The sequence below is a fragment of the Heterocephalus glaber genome, unplaced genomic scaffold (genome assembly GCF_053883595.1).
Source record: "Heterocephalus glaber isolate CG9 unplaced genomic scaffold, H.glaber_assembly_v1.0 deba00000331, whole genome shotgun sequence".
NCBI classification, from domain to species: domain Eukaryota; kingdom Metazoa; phylum Chordata; class Mammalia; order Rodentia; family Bathyergidae; genus Heterocephalus; species Heterocephalus glaber.
In genome coordinates, this window is record NW_028258142.1 from 65414808 (window position 1) to 65434188 (window position 19381).

At 39.1% G+C, this 19381-nt stretch overlaps 1 protein-coding gene across 6 annotated transcripts in view; it reads left to right on the forward strand.

Moving 5' to 3' along the window:
- The first annotated feature begins 76 nt into the window (after positions 1-76).
- Ankrd12 (ankyrin repeat domain 12) overlaps positions 77-19381 on the forward strand; it is a 91471-nt gene continuing 72166 nt past the window's right edge. For 4 of the 6 annotated variants that reach the window (XM_004853226.4, XM_004853227.4, XM_021265244.2 and 1 more), the window contains exon 1: positions 77-216. The gene's annotated coding sequence lies outside the window, so the exon portion shown is untranslated. Of the gene's footprint in view, positions 217-468; positions 724-19381 lie in introns of those variants that run through there. The other 2 variants (XM_021265243.2, XM_013075262.3) reach the window with 2 other exon arrangements.

Below are 19381 nucleotides of genomic sequence, written 5' to 3' on the forward strand. Positions count from 1 at the left end.
CGGCGGCGGCGGCGGCAGCGGCGGCGGCCCCTGCGACGGCGACAGCGGCGGCCACGCGGAGGCAGCCGTTCCGGGGCTGAAGCGCCCGCGCCAGCCGCGCCGCGGGTCCGAGTGCCAGGGGGGCGTGGCAACCGCGCCGAAGAGGAGGGCGCGGTCGAGCCCGGCGCCGGAGGAGCGCCCTCGGTTCTGCCGCCGGCCGCGTCCTCTCCAGAGCAGGTACGGGCTCAGCCTGCCGCCCCTCACTGGGGCCCGGGCCGCTGTCTGGCCGCTGACAGGCCGTTGGTAGCCGCGGCGCAGGTGGGCGCCGCCGCGGGGCGGGGCGGGTCCCGGCTCCGGAACATGGCGCGGCAGCGGGCGTGTGCGTGCGAGGGTGGCGGCCGGACCGGCGGGCGGGGAGGAACGGGGGGGCGGGGGGGGGGGGAAGCCGGGGAGCGGGCCGCGCGCTCCCGCCGCCGCCGTGCGCGGAGCCGGAGCCGGCCTCGGGCGGGGCCGGGGGGATACGCGCTGTGTCGCCGGGCTGTCACCGGCGCCCGCATCCCGCCGCGGCGATCGGCGGGTCGAGAGACCTCGGAGCACGTTGGAGGAGCAGTGTGGGGGACGCGTCCCCGAGGATCCCCAAGCAGGGAACGGGCCGAGATACGAAGAGGTTTCGGAAGCCCAGCTGACAGCTGCTTTAGCAATTACTGGCCAAGGTTGTTCAACATGGGAAGTTCCCGGTGTTGCGTGAGTTGTCACCGTAGGGTACAGCAGTGTGGTCGCTGGCACTGTCATTTCCACGGGATACCCGCGGCTTCCACCGCGAACCCGGGGGGAAATGTGTTGCAGATCCAGTGATAGGAAACGCCTTGGGATTATCTCTAATCCTAAAGTTGAAATGCCTCCGCGTTCTCAGATCTATTTATTTTGAAACAGTCTGTGTAAATTATAAAGGAAGGGGAACCAGTTAAATACCTATTTTTAAGTAAGTCAACTGTTTATTAAAAACATATGCAGAAGTAGGCCGTTAAAAATCTTGGGCACTGATCTGTTTCAATTTCTCCAATCCTTATACAAAGGCTTTCCTGGAGATTAGCTCAGAACTGGCAGGACATAAGGCTTTATTGGTGCCAAGTGGCTTAAAAGCAAAATGAGATAGTGTTGACTGTGTAAAGATGAAGACGTGTTAACTGATCTTGTTGAGAAAAGTGTTAAAATTGGGTTAAAAGCAAAAATATATGAGGATTTGAAATGTTTCCCCAGACATTTTTTTAGACAAGGGGAGAAATGTTTTACCACTTAATCTTTTATAACTGATGGAAGCACTAACTAAATTTCTAAAGCTCCACAGACAGCTTGAAGCAGGCCGAGCTTAACTATTCAGGGAATGTGTTCTATTTTAGAGATAGGCAAGGTGTTAACAATGAAGGAAAACCGGAGTGGTAAGTGTATTCAGGGAAGGAAAATTAGTTCGAAGTAGGACGCCTTTAAAGGTCTTCATCTCATTGTTTCCATAGTCATCGTTAAGAATTTGTAGTTAGAACAGTGTCTGAACTGAGCAGAGCTGGAAAAGTGGAAATCGCTGGGTCTGTATTCCGTGATGAATATTTAAAGAGAAGTCAAGGGAACAAAACTGTTCAGACAGGAAATAACTCCATAGTTGAAAGTTCATTTTACCGTCTCATATATTACTTCTTTAATCTCCAAGGAAAAGGGCTTAAATGTTGTTTGGAGATAAGAGTCCCACCAGTAGAGTGAATTTAAAAGGAAGATTTTAAAAAATCAAGATTACAATGTGTTTTTTTCCTATAGAAATTGTTTTAAAATGTGACATACTCTTCTGAGGTAGATTAGAGAAATAGTAGTCAATTAGGATATTTGGAAAACAATTTTATTTTCTGAAAAGCAGGCAGAACAATTGTAAACATATTAATTCAGTTTTTTGGTATTAGTAAATTTTCTTTAAACCAGATTTATGTTGTAAGAGTATTATTTCAGTCTAAAAAGGGAATGGTTGGTGAGATTAGTCATTTCCATCATAGTCCATAAGCGGTTTAGACTCTTTTCTCTATAATTTTAACGATATTGAAGTAATGTCTATTATCAAATAGGTGTGAAGACTTTCTCTATAATTGCTTAAGAGTTCTTAACACTACTTTCTGTCCTGGAATTTGTTGCTGACGTGTTGTAATATGCTGTGCCTTGGATATTGGCCCTTAGAACTAGTCGAGGCCTCAATTTCTAATCCATGTTCCTCTCATTACAGATGAAAAAATGAAGACTCAGTGAAGTAAAATGACTTGTGGCTAGTGTCAAGCTAGTTAAGAGTCTGGTTTGGCCTAGGGGTTTCTTTCTGTGAGATGCTACCTTACCTCTTTGAAAGAAGCTTTTTTGTTTTGTTTTTGTTTATTGCTGTGTAGTTTAGGCTGGCCTTGAACTCACTGTGTAGCCAGGCCTGCCTCAGCCTCCTGAGTGCTCTAATTACAGGCGTGCGCCACCCTCCAGAAGTAGCTTTATACAGTAGTGGAAAAAACATTGAAATGCACATGAGAGGGCCTGGGTTTAATTGTTGATTTGTCACTTCCTGACAGTGCTTTTGTGACAAATCACATTAACATTTAGAACCTGGATTTCTTAATCTGCAAAAAATAATTTCCCCCTACAATTTACAGGATTGTTGGAATAAATGTGAATACTACAATATGTAGAAACCACAGTGTGTACTATACTGTAAACCTTTTTTACGATTAAAAAGTAGTGATATGATTTCAAAGGAAATGCAATTTTGTTTTGTTTTGGTTTTTTGGTACCAGGGATCAAACTCGGGTCCTTGGGCTTGCACAGCAGGAGGTGAAACCACTGAGCTAAATCCCCGGCCCAGGAAACACGGTTTTTAAAAGCATAGCGAGGTGTTGTGATCCCTAGGTTTTTGCTTACTCTAGCTTTGTTTTTCAGCACCTACTATTTTGCAGATTATAACTCCCTGTCGATACATTTTCTGATCCCCACTTAGTTCTAATCTTAGTAAAGCTGCTTAGAAACATTTTAAATATTGTAGTTGTTAAAGCCTCCTTTCCCCAGAAGAATATAAATTTTCTTCATATAGCATTTGAAAACATTTTTGTATACCCTCATGCATGCATGATCTGTTTCTGTTTAACAAACAGTAGCTTTTTAAAAGTAATAGTGAAAGTATCTTAGCAGTGTTCATTCGCCTCTTGCTAGTTTCCAGATATGGCAATAGCAGGAAATAAGTTCCTTTATAAACTTAGTTAATGTCATCTGGTAGATCTAAAGCATAGAAATGCTTAAAAGCGGTTTTATTTGCCTTTGATGTTAAGTTTAAAATTTTTTCTAGTGTTTTTTATTGGTAATACTGGAAATCAATATATCATAGTATTACATAGGTTATCAGTATAACCTTGAAAATAAAGGTGTTTATAATCATAGATTAAGTTGCTGAGCACTTACAGTCTGTTGGTCTGTATTCAAGAGTTTTTAAGTGTGTTGTTCAGGTAATTTTTATAAACCTGTAAAATAGATAATATTGTTGGTCTAACTATGGCAGAGGAAACTGGGGAAACTGGCCCAGGTAAATAGTAGCAGATTCCATTGTCCCCGTTCCTAAACCATTTCTGGGTGCTCGGCCTCTGATTAAAGTGGTGAGATGGTTCAGAAAAGTCTTAAGGCAGTGTTTCTTTAATTCCAGACCCATGAAAAGTGCTTGGGAGCCACTATTCCACCTTGTAGTGGGTAGTCAGAAAAGAAAAAATTAGTATCTTAGGAGCATCACAGGAAATCTGCCACCAAACCTTTTTATGAGATGCCGATAAGAGTTGTTTCTCTGTTATTGTTTTTATATTAGTTGTCAGAAGCAAATTATTCTCACCAGCTATAAAAGCCCTAGTTGTTAATGTTACATTTGGCTATCCTGGCAAACTACACCTTTATGTTCATGTCATTCTAAAGAGACAGTTACAGTGATGGAAGGAAAAAAGGTAACTAACAGAACTCATTTAGCATTTTAAAAAATAAATAGGACAGCAGTAGAAAATTTGAGTTTGTCCAGGCTAGAGTAACATCCAAGAAAGACTAGGTTTCTTTCGTATTGAAACCCTCCAGAATTCTACCTAAGCATGGTGGTAGATGCCTGAAATCCTAGCACTGTGGGAGGCTGATGCAGGATGATCATGAGTTTAAGCCCAGCCAGCACAATGTAACGAGATCTTTTCTCAAAAGATAGGATTGGGGATGATTCTTAGTGCCTATTAGGCCCAGGGTTCAATCCCCAGTACAAATTCAAAAAAAAAAAAAAAAGATTGGAATACAGAAATGCTCCAAATTGAGATGAGGAAATTAAGCTGCTACAAGTTACAGGTGGAAGTGACTTCTTTTCCTTTGCCATTTAAAAATACTGAAAAACTTTAAAACGACATCATCTTTGGGCAGTCTCTCAACACCTGTTTATTGTACTAAAATTGATTTAAAATATATGCTGTAGTAGTTTATCCTTTTGGTTATCAGTTTGTATTTAGGCCACAGTTGGCAGTATCACAAATATGAGCAATAAGTACATTTTTCTAACTACCTTATTTTCTGAAAGAGTTGAAAGTACATCCCATTGCTTCGGCAATTTCTTCTTCCTTCTGTGTAGGAGTTTTCTCAGCATTCTGACTTCCAATAGAGAACGAAAAGCATGTTTGGCTCTTTTCTGTCAAAAAAATAGCTGTATTGACTCAAGATTAAAAAAAAATAGTACCTTAAAAATTACAGTGCTTTGTGGGTCACAGAGTACTTTTTATATCCAGCTTCTTTTGAATGTCATAACTGTAGGATGGGCAAAACAAAATTTGTTGGCTAATCTGATATATTAAGCCATAGATCGAATCTAGATTAAAATTATCTGGAGTAATGTACTTTTTCGAAATTTGTTCGTGAAAGAGAACCATTACCAAACCCAGAAGAGGAAAGATGTGTGTTTTTAATTTACTTCTCACCAAAGTTATGTTGTATAGAGCTTTATTTCTCTTTCATTAATACCTCTTAACTAAGGTAGAAATAAACATTAAAAACATTCTTTATACAACCCTACTAAGGAGTGATGATGGTTAATGATATTAAAGACGACTAGATAAAATTTCGTCCAGTTTTCTACCAAAATTTGCATAAGAATATTGTGACTAGAATGTTATGACTAGCCTTGGCTTGCATCCAGTGTTCTTATACTAAAGTCTTATAGCCTGAGTTAAAATAAGGGTTTTTACCAAAGTTTAATTGTCACTATTTGTAAATACTTAGCAATCAAAGGAAAGAACTTCATTGAGCTTTCCTATACTACTAGGTACTGTTAGTTACTGGCACATAGGTTTTTTTGTTTTTGTTTTTGCGGTTACGGGGATCGAACTCAGGACCTTGCACTTGCAAGGCAGGTGCTGTCCCACTGAGCTACATCCCTGGCCCTCAAGGTTGTTTTGATATATGATGAGAGTAGATGTCTTACACATCTAATTAAGAAACACTAAAAAAAAAAAAAAAACTTCAAAAAGTTGTCAGTTGTATCTTCAACTCAACCACAGTTCATTACTCCAGAACTAACTTGAAATTTAGGAGTACTATATAAATGCCAGTCTGTCATATTTATAGTTGAAGTGATCATCCAATAGTGGTTATTCAGACATATCTTTTTTTTAGTCCAGGATTTATAAAAACATCTTAAGAGTGAACAAGAGATATCATGAAAAATGGGCCACTCAATTCAGACAGTTAGAATAAGTTAATTAGAAGAAATATTAACTGGATTTAAAAAGAATGAGGAAGAGTATTCTGTTTAAGCTGTGGCTGAACAGGACAAAAAATACCTCTTTACCAAGTTTCTGTTTGTCCTGGTGTTATTGAAAGTACAAGAATGGTTGGCAGAGAAATGGCTTACTCATCCTTCCCTTTGTCCTTGTTCCCCCTTTATGACTGCTCCTCCTTCAGGTGTAGTGCTCTCTGCTTTGCAAACACCCAGTACAAATAAATCTGTATGTGTTTGGGTACTTATACAGACTTATTCGTGTTATTAAATTAAATCATTACCACTTTCATTTTGCATTTGAAGACTTTTATCTTTGGTTGTAAAAGTTACTTAGCTAGGGGAAGTTGGTTCATTAGCTAATACATTGGGAAAGAATCATTTGCATTTTCTCTTCTGTAAGTTGACACTTCATATCCTTTGGCCATTTTTCTCTTTGTTCCTTGCTCAAAACTTCTAGGAGTAGCAATCAAGAGTTTAATATTCTATAAAAAAAAGAGTTTAATATTCTAATATTTCTATTAAGATTCTTTTATAACAAAATTAATGTGTGCTGTTGTTACAATAAAAATATATAATAAAAGGTTAACAATTTTTAAACCTCCTTATGCCCACTCTAATATTAGACACTATTACTCTTCTGTATCTTCTGAAATATTTAATCCATTGTTTATCTTTTGCATCATAACTTTTACAGTAGCACTGTGCCCTTCACAATCCCCAGCACAAACTTCTTTCCAAACTCCTATCTTATTGGGGTGATGACTCTTTAAGCTCTCTTATTATTCCAGTCACACTTCTAGTCCAAGTATTTCCCTTGTCTCTAGTTTCTGTATACCCTTATGTATTAGCAGAAAACAACGAGATTTCTTTGAGTACAGGGAGTTGGAGTCTCACACTTGAGTCATATTCACTATGAAGTGCTAACTGACAGGCAGAATTACAAATACTTAATAGTCTAGAAAATGTATGAAATTCAAATGGGAAGTAAGGAGATCATTGGGAAGCTTCTTAAATTTTAAGGTTTTTGGCTCCAGTAGTAAGCATGAATCTGAAGAATTCTCTGCTTTGTGGATCGTAACATCTAGCAAGAGGAGATAAATTATTTAAAACAAAGATGATGCATAGTTAGGAAAAGATTCAAACTTTTTTAAAGTTGTAGATTGTTTTTTGGTGAATATGTGTTCAGATCAGAGGACCTGTGGACTTTAGGCTCTGAAATAGAGGTTTTCAAAATAACTAAGGATCACTGATTTGGAAATCTGTGTTTAGTTTTTGCTGTGAAACTCTTAACTCTTTGTTTTGTTTTGTTTTTGGTACCGGGGCTCGAACTCGGGACCTTGTGCTTGCGCGGCAGGCGGTAGCACCACTGAGCTAAACCGCCGGCCTTAAATTTCTTTTTTAGACTTTTTATAGTATATTTCTTTTAATAGATCAAGTTGCTTAGAATTTGTACTGTCGGTGAGATTTTCCTTTTCTCTAGTTCAGAAATATTTGTGTGGTTAATCAGGAAATGTTTTATTTTAAAAATAAAACCAAATATGCACTTTTCCCACTGGGATTGGAGTTTTCAAATACCGGCCTTCTCCTATTACTTTGCTATGGCTGTTTGAATACTGTATAGTGAATTTAGTCTGCTTCAGTCGCTCATTACTTTATTTCTCCTTGTTATCAGCATTTTTGGTGAGAAAACGGCTTATAATTCTTAATTGATCTGGCCAAAAGAGCTACCATGACATGTACTGTTTACCTTAAATACATTTAGAGAGTGTTTTCCTTTGAATACCCTGGGATACACAGCTAATTGTCCTGAGTTCTTGCACAGAACAGTAGGGGTGAACCTGTGGCATGTGTGCCGCTGCGGACTGTTCGTATCATTGAAAGCTCTAAAAGGTTCACTGTCACTGAATGGGGAAGTAGGTTTATATTTGAGCATGAATGGGGAAAAAAAAGGGGAGTGAGCAGGTCAGGATTAAAGTAAGGCTCAAACAGTTCGACCCTTGTACGAAGTTACGGAAGTGACAATTTTAGGCTGTAATGGAGTAGTGTAAAAACCCATATGATATGAGTAGGTTCAGGATGGGAGTGCTGTGGTATGTAAATTAGAACTTGCTTCAGTTCTCCATTGCTCTTTTGTAGGGTACTGATTGCAGCTCTCCATAACTGCATAGACAGTTTGGCAGAGGTAAAGATACTTCTTGGGATCAAAGGCTTGTATTGAGAAGTAGTGATTATTGTAAACCCTTCCGCTTTTTTTAATGACCTTTTATCCCAGTCTATTTTATTTTATGTACTACAGTTAAAACCACACCCTTCGTCCAAGCAATTAAAAGTTCTTTTTGTTCCTTTTCGGTAAGGTATGTGTGTATCATTTTTAAGAAAGCAGTAAAAGGTGGGATTTGTGATTAAGCTGTGAGTAGTAGTTAGAATGTTATCAAGCTTATTCATAATTGTTGTGTTGGATAGATTGTAATAGCTTATCTTTTGTGGGGGTGGGAATGGAGGTAAAATTAAAATACCAAAAAATGTTTTTAATGTGAACTACCTTCCCTCCTGTATTTCCTCAGTCCCCATGTGAATTCCTGTCCCTCTTTTTACACACTTTCCCAACAGTGGTTTCCCCCCCTTTAGTCGTAGGTAAATCTTTTTCTTTCTTCCAAGTTCAGGTGTGACCTGCTCTGTGAAGCCTGACTTGTCCATCTTAACTGTGTTGTGCATTGTGTGTAACAGTCAAGAGCATCTGAGCAGGAGAGTTGAAAGATTGTGCATATGAGGTAGAAATATACCTTGAAATTTAATGAAAGGAAAATTAGACTTCAACACTGCATTAAATGCAGAGCAGATTTGATAAAGTAGATATGAGAGTAGCCAAATAAAATGATCATTTTAGGAAATCAGTCTGGTAGCAGCTGTGTAGAACAAGGGATCTAAAAGGAAGTGAATTACTAACTCATTTTGATTAATCCCCTGTTCCTACTTCCGGTTAAATTTACTTGACCTAAGTTTACTATTTTGCGAGAAAGATGGTGGCAGAATTCCTAATTGGGAATATTTCTAGATTTGCAGGATTTGGGAGACAGTCTGGCCCCTTTCTGAATCTGTAAGCTTTTCCCACTGTTGACAGTGAAATGAATGAGTAGCGATTGGTTTTCCACTTCAGTGCTGGTGATTATCTCCCGCTTCCAGTGCTAGAAGGGCAAGCTGTCTGGCTATGCTGTTCGGGCTGTTGCAGCCCTCTGCTGGTGCAGGGAGGGTGCAGCAACTTAGATCTCTGGAGTGGCAGGAGGAGGCCATTAATTGAGCAGCTCATTGAAAATCTCAGGTCCTTAGAAGGCATTTATACCAACTTCTCAGTTACAGAGAGAAGCTTTACATACCCGACTTTTCCTAGAGGGGAAAGCCATGAGCACGTGTGCGCACACACACTACCCAGGGCAAATAGATAATTGTAAACACAATTGCTTATAATCTTTTACTTAGAAACTCTTAAATGTATTGTCAGAATGGAGTCCTCTACAATCAGTTGTCTCTCAATGTCAAAAAGTCTTTCTAAAACTAGTCTCCTGTAAGTGCTGTCTAATGAAGTAATGACACACGGGTCCTTGCACTTGTGCAGCAGGCAGCGAAACCACTGAGCTAAATCCCCGGCCCTAATGAAGTAATGGCAATTTTATTCTATAAACATTGTTTATGTTGTTATTACTGTGACAAGGTAAATACAGTAAATGCCAATTGTTTATTTCCCGTGCATTTTTACTTATTGCTGGAGCCAAAAGTCTAGCTGTTATTCTAGCCTTGTTGCCGTTACTCTTCTACTCCATCTCACAATCTGACTTTGGGCGGGGGCGCCCGGGATCAAACTCAGGACCTTGGGCTTTCGAGGCAGGTGCGGTGCCACTGAGCTACATCCACGGCCCGTGATCATTACATTCTAAGTGGTCTCCTAATCTGTCATCTACTTCCTTTGAAGTCCAGCTTCCAGAGTTTCACCAAGGGTACCTTTCTAAGCACTGTTTGAATTATGTCTTACCCCTTTCAGAGTCTTACACACTGATTTTGTCACTGTAAAGTTTAAATTTATACAGTGACAAGGTGCTTCATGATGTGCTCTTTTCCTACTTTTTTTGCCTCATTTTCTTCCTGACTGCTTTAATTTTTGCTGACCCTGTGTGTGGCCTGCTTTCTTGGGGGGCACATGCACGCACCTGTTCACGTGCTCCTTCCTCCAGTGTCCAGCCCCAGCCACATGTGCCTACCTCATAGCCATCCCCAAGGCTCTATTTCCAGTGTTTTTTCCTCTTTCTCTCCCCCGCCCCATACACTCGCACCCAAGTGGAGCCATCCCTTTGTGCTCCTGTTATTATACTTATGTAGCATTTATTAGGTTGTATCTTAACTTGTCTTTTCCAAAAAAAACCTTCAGGCTAAGATTGTTTTGTTAGTCTTAGTTTCATTATGTGGAATATAGGTGCTTATTAAGTACTAAATAAAAGAATAATTCCTTGAGCAAACTAAGGTACAATAGCTAAGATGAAATACAGTTAAGTAATTTAACATCACAGCTAAGTAATTTATTTTTGCTAAAGTTTTGAGGAGAGCTAGTCCTTCTACACCAATTGCTTATTAAATATACTTTTCATGATTCATCTTTATTGAGGAAAGCAAGGGATGAGATAAAAAAATAGTAGAATTTTAGATCCAGAATAGACCTCATTTGGAATGAGAAAACTGAAACCCAGAGTTTACTAGGAATTTCATATTATAACTAGAACCTGTCTTCTACTGCTTTTTTCTTTCTTGTTCCTTTCTTCCTAAATATATTTTGCTTTCGACTTGGCTAGGATTAGCAGATTTGAGTTGTTATTATTTCAAGCCATTGGGCTAACTAAATATAACTCTACACTCCAGGCTTATCTTTGTGGAATTTTAAAGGTAAGGTGCAAATAGAGCTAAATCAAACTGACCCATTTATAATTTACTTTGTATAATCTTCTGAACTAATCTGCCATGCTGAGATTCTTGAAACATACAACATTTAGCAGCACCAATCAGAAGTGCACCCTATACTTATGGATTGAGCTTCTGTCCTGAATCTTTTGCTTCCTTCCCTATTCTGGTAATGGGCTTAAAAACAACATAAGAACTTTTTACTTCTTGCCTTCTACTGCTGTCTGAAGGACTCTTACCTATGATCTCATTATTCTTTCCTTTTGGGTTCTACCCACAATAGATGTAGATCTTCAGAACAAACCAAGTAGAAGTGAGTAGAAGAGTTCCCTAGCTACAGCTTAGGGTAAATGTTTTATTTTTTATTTGCTTATTATCAAAGTAATTCATGTTTATTCTAAAAGATAGAGCTGTATAAAGATTTATTAAGGACTTTTAAGGACATTGTTGAGGACAGTTTATTGTAAAGGATTGTGGATTTTTTTTTTTCTCTTTTGGTTCTGGGGATTGAACCAAGGGCCTCGCATGTACTAAGCATATGCTCTACCCATGTTTGTACTTTTGCTCTTCATCTTTGCATAGTGTTCATTAAATTTTATGATTTTTTTAATGTTACTAATTTGGCCTGGAATGCAACCAGTAGACTCTGTGGGAAAATGTTAAAGAATAGCTGCCAGGAAGCATTGTGTTGAAAATTAACTATTACTTACTTTGAGAATGGTTATCTTGTGATAAAGGACTCTTTCGGTAGGCTGAATTTGAAGGGAGCCATTCTCACTTGAATGTTTTAGTTAAGGGGGAAGGGAGTCCCATTTATATCTCAGAAGCATGATCATTTATTTTGATCATTGTGTGAACATCATAGAGTGTACTTAACACAATTCTATGCAGTATAGTCTTTTTCTACACACCTAGGCTACATTACACTAGCATACCACTGTTGTATATGCAACCTGCTGTTAACTAAAATATCTTTATATGGTGCATCCATGAGTGGATATGGATTTTGTCACTTCTAATTTTTGTCTCTTAACTTTAATATTTTACCTTTTTAAAATCATTTCTTGATGCCCTTTTGGGACTATTCTTAATCTTCTAGCTCATAAATTTATTCTTTGGTTTATCCATCCCATTATTAACCTTATCTGTAGAGTTTTTTATTTCAACCTTTACATGTTCATATCTTATATTTCTTTTTGGTTGCATATTCCTGGTGCTTGTTATCAATCTTCTGTCTCTTTGAAAATTTTAAATTTTTTTTCAAAGTCTTCATAAGTATGTTCCATTAGTTACATTTTCTATAGTATAGATGGTTTAGCTTGAGTTTAAATTTTAAGTATAGGCTGGGCATGGTGGTGCATACCTGTAATCCCAGCACTCTGAAAGGCTAGGTCAGGAGGGTTGCAAGTTCAAGCCAAGCCTGGGCAATTTAGTACCGTAGCAAGGCCCTGTCCTAAAATAAAAAACAAAAAAGGCTAGAAATACACATCAATGCAAGGCCCTTTTGGTTCATTCCCCAGTACCACAAGAAAAAATTTTTAAAATGTATGTTCAGTAAGAAATTATTTTTAAAAATTCAAACAGAATAATACCATCAGATATTTAGTTTTAATGAAAAGATCATTAGTTGCTGGCTATGGAAGGGGTCGGTGTGTATGTGAACAAAAATGAAAACAAAGGGACTCATTGGGAAAGTTTCTGCAATAGTTTTTTTAGGGTGGTGGCTCAAGAAGAGGATAATAGCAATTGAAACACAAAGATACAAATATATCTTTTTGAAGTGGTGGGTAGTTTCATTTATTAAAGTGGAGAGGATGATGGATAGGTAAGTGGTATAGAGGAGAGCTTTGATAAGAAATATCAGGAATTGGGGCCTGGGATTTAGCTCAGTGGTTTCGCCGCCTGCTGCGCAAGCACAAGGACCAGAGTTCGATCCCCAGTACCAAAAAAAAAAAAGGAAAAGAAAAATCAGGAATTCTTTTAATCTTTTGGTTTGGTGTGCCTGTTAGGCATCTGTCTTAACTTTTTTCGTTGCTGAGACAAAATACCTGACACCTAAAGTTAAAGAAGGAAACGGGTTTATTTGGCTCTCAGTTTTTAGAGGTTTCAGTCCATAGTTGGCTGGCTCCAAGGCAGGGTGGCTTGCCAGAGGGGCATCACAGAGGAGAAACAGTTCATGGTGGGCAGAAGGCAGCAAGCAAGAAGTGGCAACAGCACCCCTCTTTCTGTCCTTTATATTCTATCCAGGATATGGCCCTTGGGTAGCACTCATACCCAGAATGGGGTACCCTTAATCCTAACATCACACCATGAACCAGTCGCAGCATCATATCCTTAATCCCAGGATCACACACTCTAGATCCAGCGACCTCTGAAAAGCCCCACTTATGACCACACGAGGCTCTGAGAGGACATCTAGATGTAAGCCATAACAGCATCCATGTGAACCCGTCGCATAGGCAGTTGTACATAAAAATCTGGAGCTCTAGATAAGGCCTAGGAATAGAGATACAGGTTTAGACACTAATAGCATATTAATGATATTTAATTTAGGATTTCTAACTCACATTCAGATAGTGTGTGTTAGAAAATAGAAAGGAGCCCAGCATCAGGTGCTGAGGCACCCCAACTTAAGAGGAACGATTTTTTTTTTCTTTTTTGGTACCGGGGATCGAACTTAGCACCTTGCACTTGCGAGGCAGGTGCTAGAACCACTGAGCTAAATCCCCAGCCCTAGAGGAGCAATTTATAAAAGAAGCAAGAATGGTGGCTTATTGCATGATTTTCCGCATAAAAATATCATAATTTGTTTAACACGGTTCTTATAAATCGATATTTAGGTCCTGCCTGGCTCCCCAGTGTTTTGGGCATAACCGAATAACATTTCCTTGAATGTCTTTGTGTATACTGTCTCTACACAATTGTGTAAATAAAACTGTGTGAAAAATTCCTAGAAGCTTGATTATTAGGACACAGACTTTTTATTTTGATGGTTTCTGACAAATTGTTCTCTGAGAAAGGTACCCAGCTTTTATCCATTCTAGCAGTTTATAAGAATGCTGCTTTTAGGCCTGGGATTTACCTCAGTGGCATCGCGCCTGCTTCACAAGTGCACAGTGCTGAGTTTGATCCCCAGTACCAGAAATTTTAAAAAAAATGCTGCTTTTCCTGAACTTGTGCCAATACTTTATTCTTTGTCAGATATTAAATGAGTTGTGTCATTATTTTATAGTTTTACAATTATGAGTTTGAATGTCTTATGTGCTTATGTATCATTTTTGTTTTCAAACTGTCTTTGTCTTCTGATCTTTGCAGTAAGCTGTTCATCTCCTTTTGTGTGTGTGCATGTGTGTGCTATAGGTACACGTGTATACATGTCTGTGTTGTAGGTGTGCTTACATGTGCATGCGTTTTGATGTGTAGTCTTAGTACTTCTGCAGTATAATTGTCATAGTTGTTTCTTTGACCTAGATAGCAGCCTTTTTATTTACTTTTTTGCTTTTCTTTTTGCAGTAGTAGGAATCAAATTCATGGCCTCACATGTGCCAGTTAAGTGCTCTACATGAGCAACATTTCCAGCCCTTTGTTTATTTTTTATTCAGAGACAAGGTCTCTCTCAATTGCCCAGGCTGCCTTCAGATTGGCTGGCCTCCTCCCTCATCCTACCTTGGGAGTAGCTGGGGTTACAGGCCTGCACCACTGTATCCAGACAATACGCCTTTTTTTTTTTTCTTTGGTGCCGGGGATCGAACTCAGGACCTTGCACTTGCAAGGCAGGTGGCGGAACCACTGAGCTAAATCCCTGGCCCGAGGATAATTTTGAAAAAGGAAAATAATCAATATTAGAAAACTACAACAGAAACTACAGAATAGTATTGATACAAGAATGGAAAGAGTAGTAGAAAGCTCAGAAAAAGACTCAGTTATGTAAAGAAATAAGGCTGTGATTTTTAAAAAATTGGTATAATGGAGAATTGGTATTACTGGAAAGAGTTAAACATCAAAACAAATGAAAGAATAAGTTTTAGTAAAGAGAAAGTTAAAATTTAAAAACAAGAGAAAGGGCCGGGGATTTGGCTCAGTGGCGTGGCCGCCTGCCTTGATCCCTGGTACCAAAAAAAATTAAAACAAAGGAAAGTTTTATGAAGAAAATTACAGGCATTAAGAATGTATTTATTCTTATCCACTCATGCGTTGATTGGTATCAGTTGTGTTTCCAAGGTTTAGTTATTACACAGTGCTACTATAAACATGGGTGTGATGCTTTCAACTCTTTCAGGAAGATACCAAGGAGGGGAATAGCTGGGTCAGATGGAACCTCTAGTTTTAGTCTTTTGAAGATCTCCATACTAATTTCCATATTAGTTGTACCAATTCACAACAGTAGAGAAGGATTCCTTTTTCCTACAGCCTCACCAGCATTAGTTATTGGTTGATTTCTTGATAACAGTCATTCTTTCTGGAGTGAGATGGAATCGCAACCTTGTTTTAATTTGCATTTCTTGAATGACCAGTGATGTTGAACATTTTTACTTGTATTTATTTGCTGCTTATACTTCTTGATCTGAGAAGCGTCTATTCATTACAGATGCCCATTTTTGGATTGGGTCTTTAAATTTGGGGGGGGGTCTGATTTTTTTTTTAGTTCTTTCTATATTCTAGATATTAGTCCTTTGAGGAATAGCTCATAAGAAATTTTTCCCATTGTATGGGTTATCTTTCACTCTGTTGGTGGTTTCTTCTACTGTGCAAAAGCTTTTTAATAAGATGAGATCCCAGGTGATATTTCCTATGCAATTGAGGTTTTTTGTTCATAAAGTTTTTGACTATACCCGTGTCTTCAAGAGTTCTAACTATTCTGTCTTCTAGCAGATTTAGTGTTTCTGTTTTAATAGTTAGATCTTTCTGTTGTTTTTTGTTGTTGTTGTTGTTTTGTTTTGGTACTGGGGATCGAACTCAGGACCTCGCACTTTCGAGGCAGGTGGTTGAACCGCTGAGCTAAATCCCCGGCTAGATCTTTCTGTTTTAATAGTTAGATCTTTGATCCATTTTGGTTTTAGTTTAGTGCTTGGTGAGAGATATGGGTCTAGTTTTAATCTTTGGCATCTGGAAAGCCAGTTTTTCCAGCACCATTTATTTATTTATTTGCTACTGGGAATTGATCTCAGGGCCTTATCCTTGCCAGGCAGGTGCTGCACTGCTGAGCTACATCCCCATCCTCTCAGGCACCATTTATTAAAGAGGCCATCTTTCTTCTAGTGAAGGTGTTTGGTTCCTTTGTCAAAGATAAGGTAGCTAAATGTGATTGGAATTGTTTCTGGGTCTTCTATTTTGTTCCATTGATCTTGGTGTCTTCTTTCTTTGCCAGTACCATGGTGTTTTATCACAGTAGCTTTGTAGTATAGTTTCAAGTTGGGTATTGTGATGCTCCCTACCTTGCCTTTGTGGCCAGAATTGCTTTTGCTGTTCTAGGTCTCTTCTGGTTCCAAATGACTTTTAGGATTATTTTTTCTAGTTCTGTGGTTCTGTGAGGTATGCTAAAGAAAATGTGGGTGTTTTGTATAGAATGGAGTACTACTATGCCATAAAGAAGGCTGCTCTTCAGACATTTTTTAGGTAAATGGATGCCCCTTGAGACCATACTTTTAAGTAAAATAAATCAGACAAATGTTTTTTTGTTTTTTGTTTTGGTTTTGAGTTTAATTATGAATACATTTGAACATTTATTTTACATGTTTAAGGGTCATTTTTGTATCTTTTGTGAATTTTCTTTTGTGTATTTTTCTCATTTCCCAGCAGGTTTCTGATCCTCTGTCCCTCCTTTTTTTTTTTCCATTAAGTTTATTGGTACATTTTAGGTATACAGTACAGTTACATTCATCATTGGGAACTTGTACATTTACCTGATCTATCTTGGCTCTTACTTTTTCCCCATTCCCCCGCCTTCCCTTCACCCCTTCCATCCCTCCCTATTTACAGAGATTTGTTTCCATTTTTTCCTTTCCCTTCTTTCCTTTCCTCTACCCCTCCCACTTCCCCTTCCCCTTTAGACCTTTTCTTCCTAGTTCACATTATTAATTATACCTCTCGATCCTTATTTACACTTTTAGTTTTTCACACCAAAGAAACTATTTGGTATTTACATATGTGTGTTCTGTTTATTTCACTTTAGAGTTATGGCCTCAGTATGCATCCATTTAGCTATAAATGTCTCAAGTTTCTCATTCTTTATGGCTGAGTAGTACTCCATTTTTTTAAAAACCACATCTTCTTTATCCAGTCTTCAGTTGTAGATAAACGTGTTTAAATATCACATTGTTTCTCTTGTGTGAGAAACCTAAAGGGTAAATAAGGACCAAATTGGATGATAGGTATTGGGAAGTGGGAAGAAAATGTTCAAATGGGAAAGGGAACAAGGGAGGAGAAAAAGAACAGGAAAAAAAATGGAAACAAAACTTTTTTTTTTGGTGCTGGGGATCGAATTCAGTCAGGTCCTCATGCTTACTGGGCAGGTGTTGTGCCACTGAGCTACATCCCCGGCCCTGAAACAAAACTTTTAAATGGGGAGGGAAAGAAGGGTTGAAGAGAGAGGAGGGGAATGGGGAAAAAAAGAATTAAGATATATTATATACAGGTATGAACTCCATATGATGAATGTGATTATTGTGTATATCAAAAGTGTACCAAGGAAATTAATTTTTAAAAAGGATGTACTTAATGTTGTGCACTTTTGTGCTTAGCATTTTTCACAGTAGCCAACAGGTGGGACAACGTCTAAGTGTCTGTTGATAGATGAAATGGACCCATGAAATGTATTACATCCAGACAGCAGGGTAGTAGTAACCAGGCTTAGAAGGAAAGAATAAGGGAGACCATGTTGTAGCGAGTGTCAGGACTTGGGGTTCATCGTGCTGAGTGACCTGAGTCAGGTGTAAAGTACAGCTGTTGTGCAGTCCTGGGGGGAGCAGAGTGATGCTGTCCAGAGGTGGGGGCTCAGTGGCTGCACAGCAGTGCGGGTTCACTTAGGGCTGCAAAACTGCACACTTAGGTATGATTGAATTGCTACATTTATGCATATTCAGTCACAGGTTTTTAAAATACAACAAAAAAGCATGAATTTTCTTTGTTTACAAATAGGAAAATGATATTACCATTGTAGAAAAATGGTAACAGATGCTAATAAAATTCTAAAGAAGAAGGATAGAGAATAAGTGGGTACAGTAGGGTAGAAAACTTTTTAATAGTGAAAAATTAAAGAACCTAAGCAGCCACCAGACTGTGAGCTAGGACACAGACATGAACTGGGAAACAGGATAGGGGCAGGGCTTTAGATGGAAGTAAATGCCTGTAACAGAAAGTCAGTGTGAGAGGCAGAGAGATAAGGAATTTGCTCTGTAAAGGGCAGAGGGTGTTGCTTAATGGTTCCCATGCCATCAAAATTACCTAGAAGGGCCGAGGATGTAGCTCAGTGGTGCTGCTGCCTGACTCGCGAGCGCAAGGTCCAGAGTTCGATCCCCAGCACAAAACAAAAACAAAAAATGGTAGGCCAGGGATTTAGCTCAGTGGTTCCGTTGCCTGTCTCGCAAGCACAAGATCCCGAGTTCAATCCCTGGTACAAATAAATAAATAAATAAATAAACAAACAAAAAACAAAAAATGGTAAGCCAGTATTAACATGTTGTTATTAACTAACGTCCTTGTGTTACTCAGATTTTTCTAGTCCCAGCTACTGCCCTTTTTCTGTTTTAGGGTCCCATCCAGGATGACATATGACCTTTAGCCACCGTGTCTTTTCAGGCTTTTCTTGTTTATGAGAGTTTCTCAGACTTCCTTGGTTCTTGATGACCTTGGCAGTTTTAAGAAGTACTGGTTATGTGTTTGTGGGATGCCTCATTTTAGGACTTGTCTTGTGTTCTTTTCATAACTAGACCAGAACCATGGGCTTAGAGGAAGAAGGTCGCAGAGATAAATGCTGTTCTGGTCACATGCAGAGTGCATAGTGTCAGTGTGACTTGGTCACTATTGGTGTCACCTTTGACCCCCTGGTGGGGGCTCTGGCCAAGATTCTCCATAGTACAGTTATGCCCAGCCCACATTGCACGGAGTGGGGAGTTAGGCTCCACCTCTTGGGAGCGCAGTATCTACAGAAACTGCCTGCGGTTCTTCATGGAAGGTTTATCTGTTCCCTCCATTTACGTATTCAGTCATTCCCGTCGCCGTGGACTCAGATGTTTATTCCTTGGGTCATAATCCAACACTACTTATTTACTCTACGTTTTCTGGCTTTGCCCTTTGGGACCTCTCTCAGTTGATATCTGCATGTCTTTGACCTGTCCCATTGTTGTGTGTATATGTTAATATATACTTTTTTGGGCACCTCCTTACTTTCTGGCAGTGCAAGATTCTCAAACTCATCTTGTATATTTCCTGCTTCTATCCTAGGATCACCTATTTCTCCTAGAAACTTTGGTTCCTTTTATTAGAGAAAAGTATTTGTAACTGCTATGTTTTGGATGTGGTTTTTCCCACAAGGGTTCGTGTGTTGAAAGATTGGTCTGCAGTGTGTTGATGTTAGGAGGTGGTGGCATCTTTAAGAGGGGAAGCCTGTTGGAAGTTGGTGGTTGTGGGCACTACTGTCCTTGAAAGGAGTGAAAGTAGTTTTCA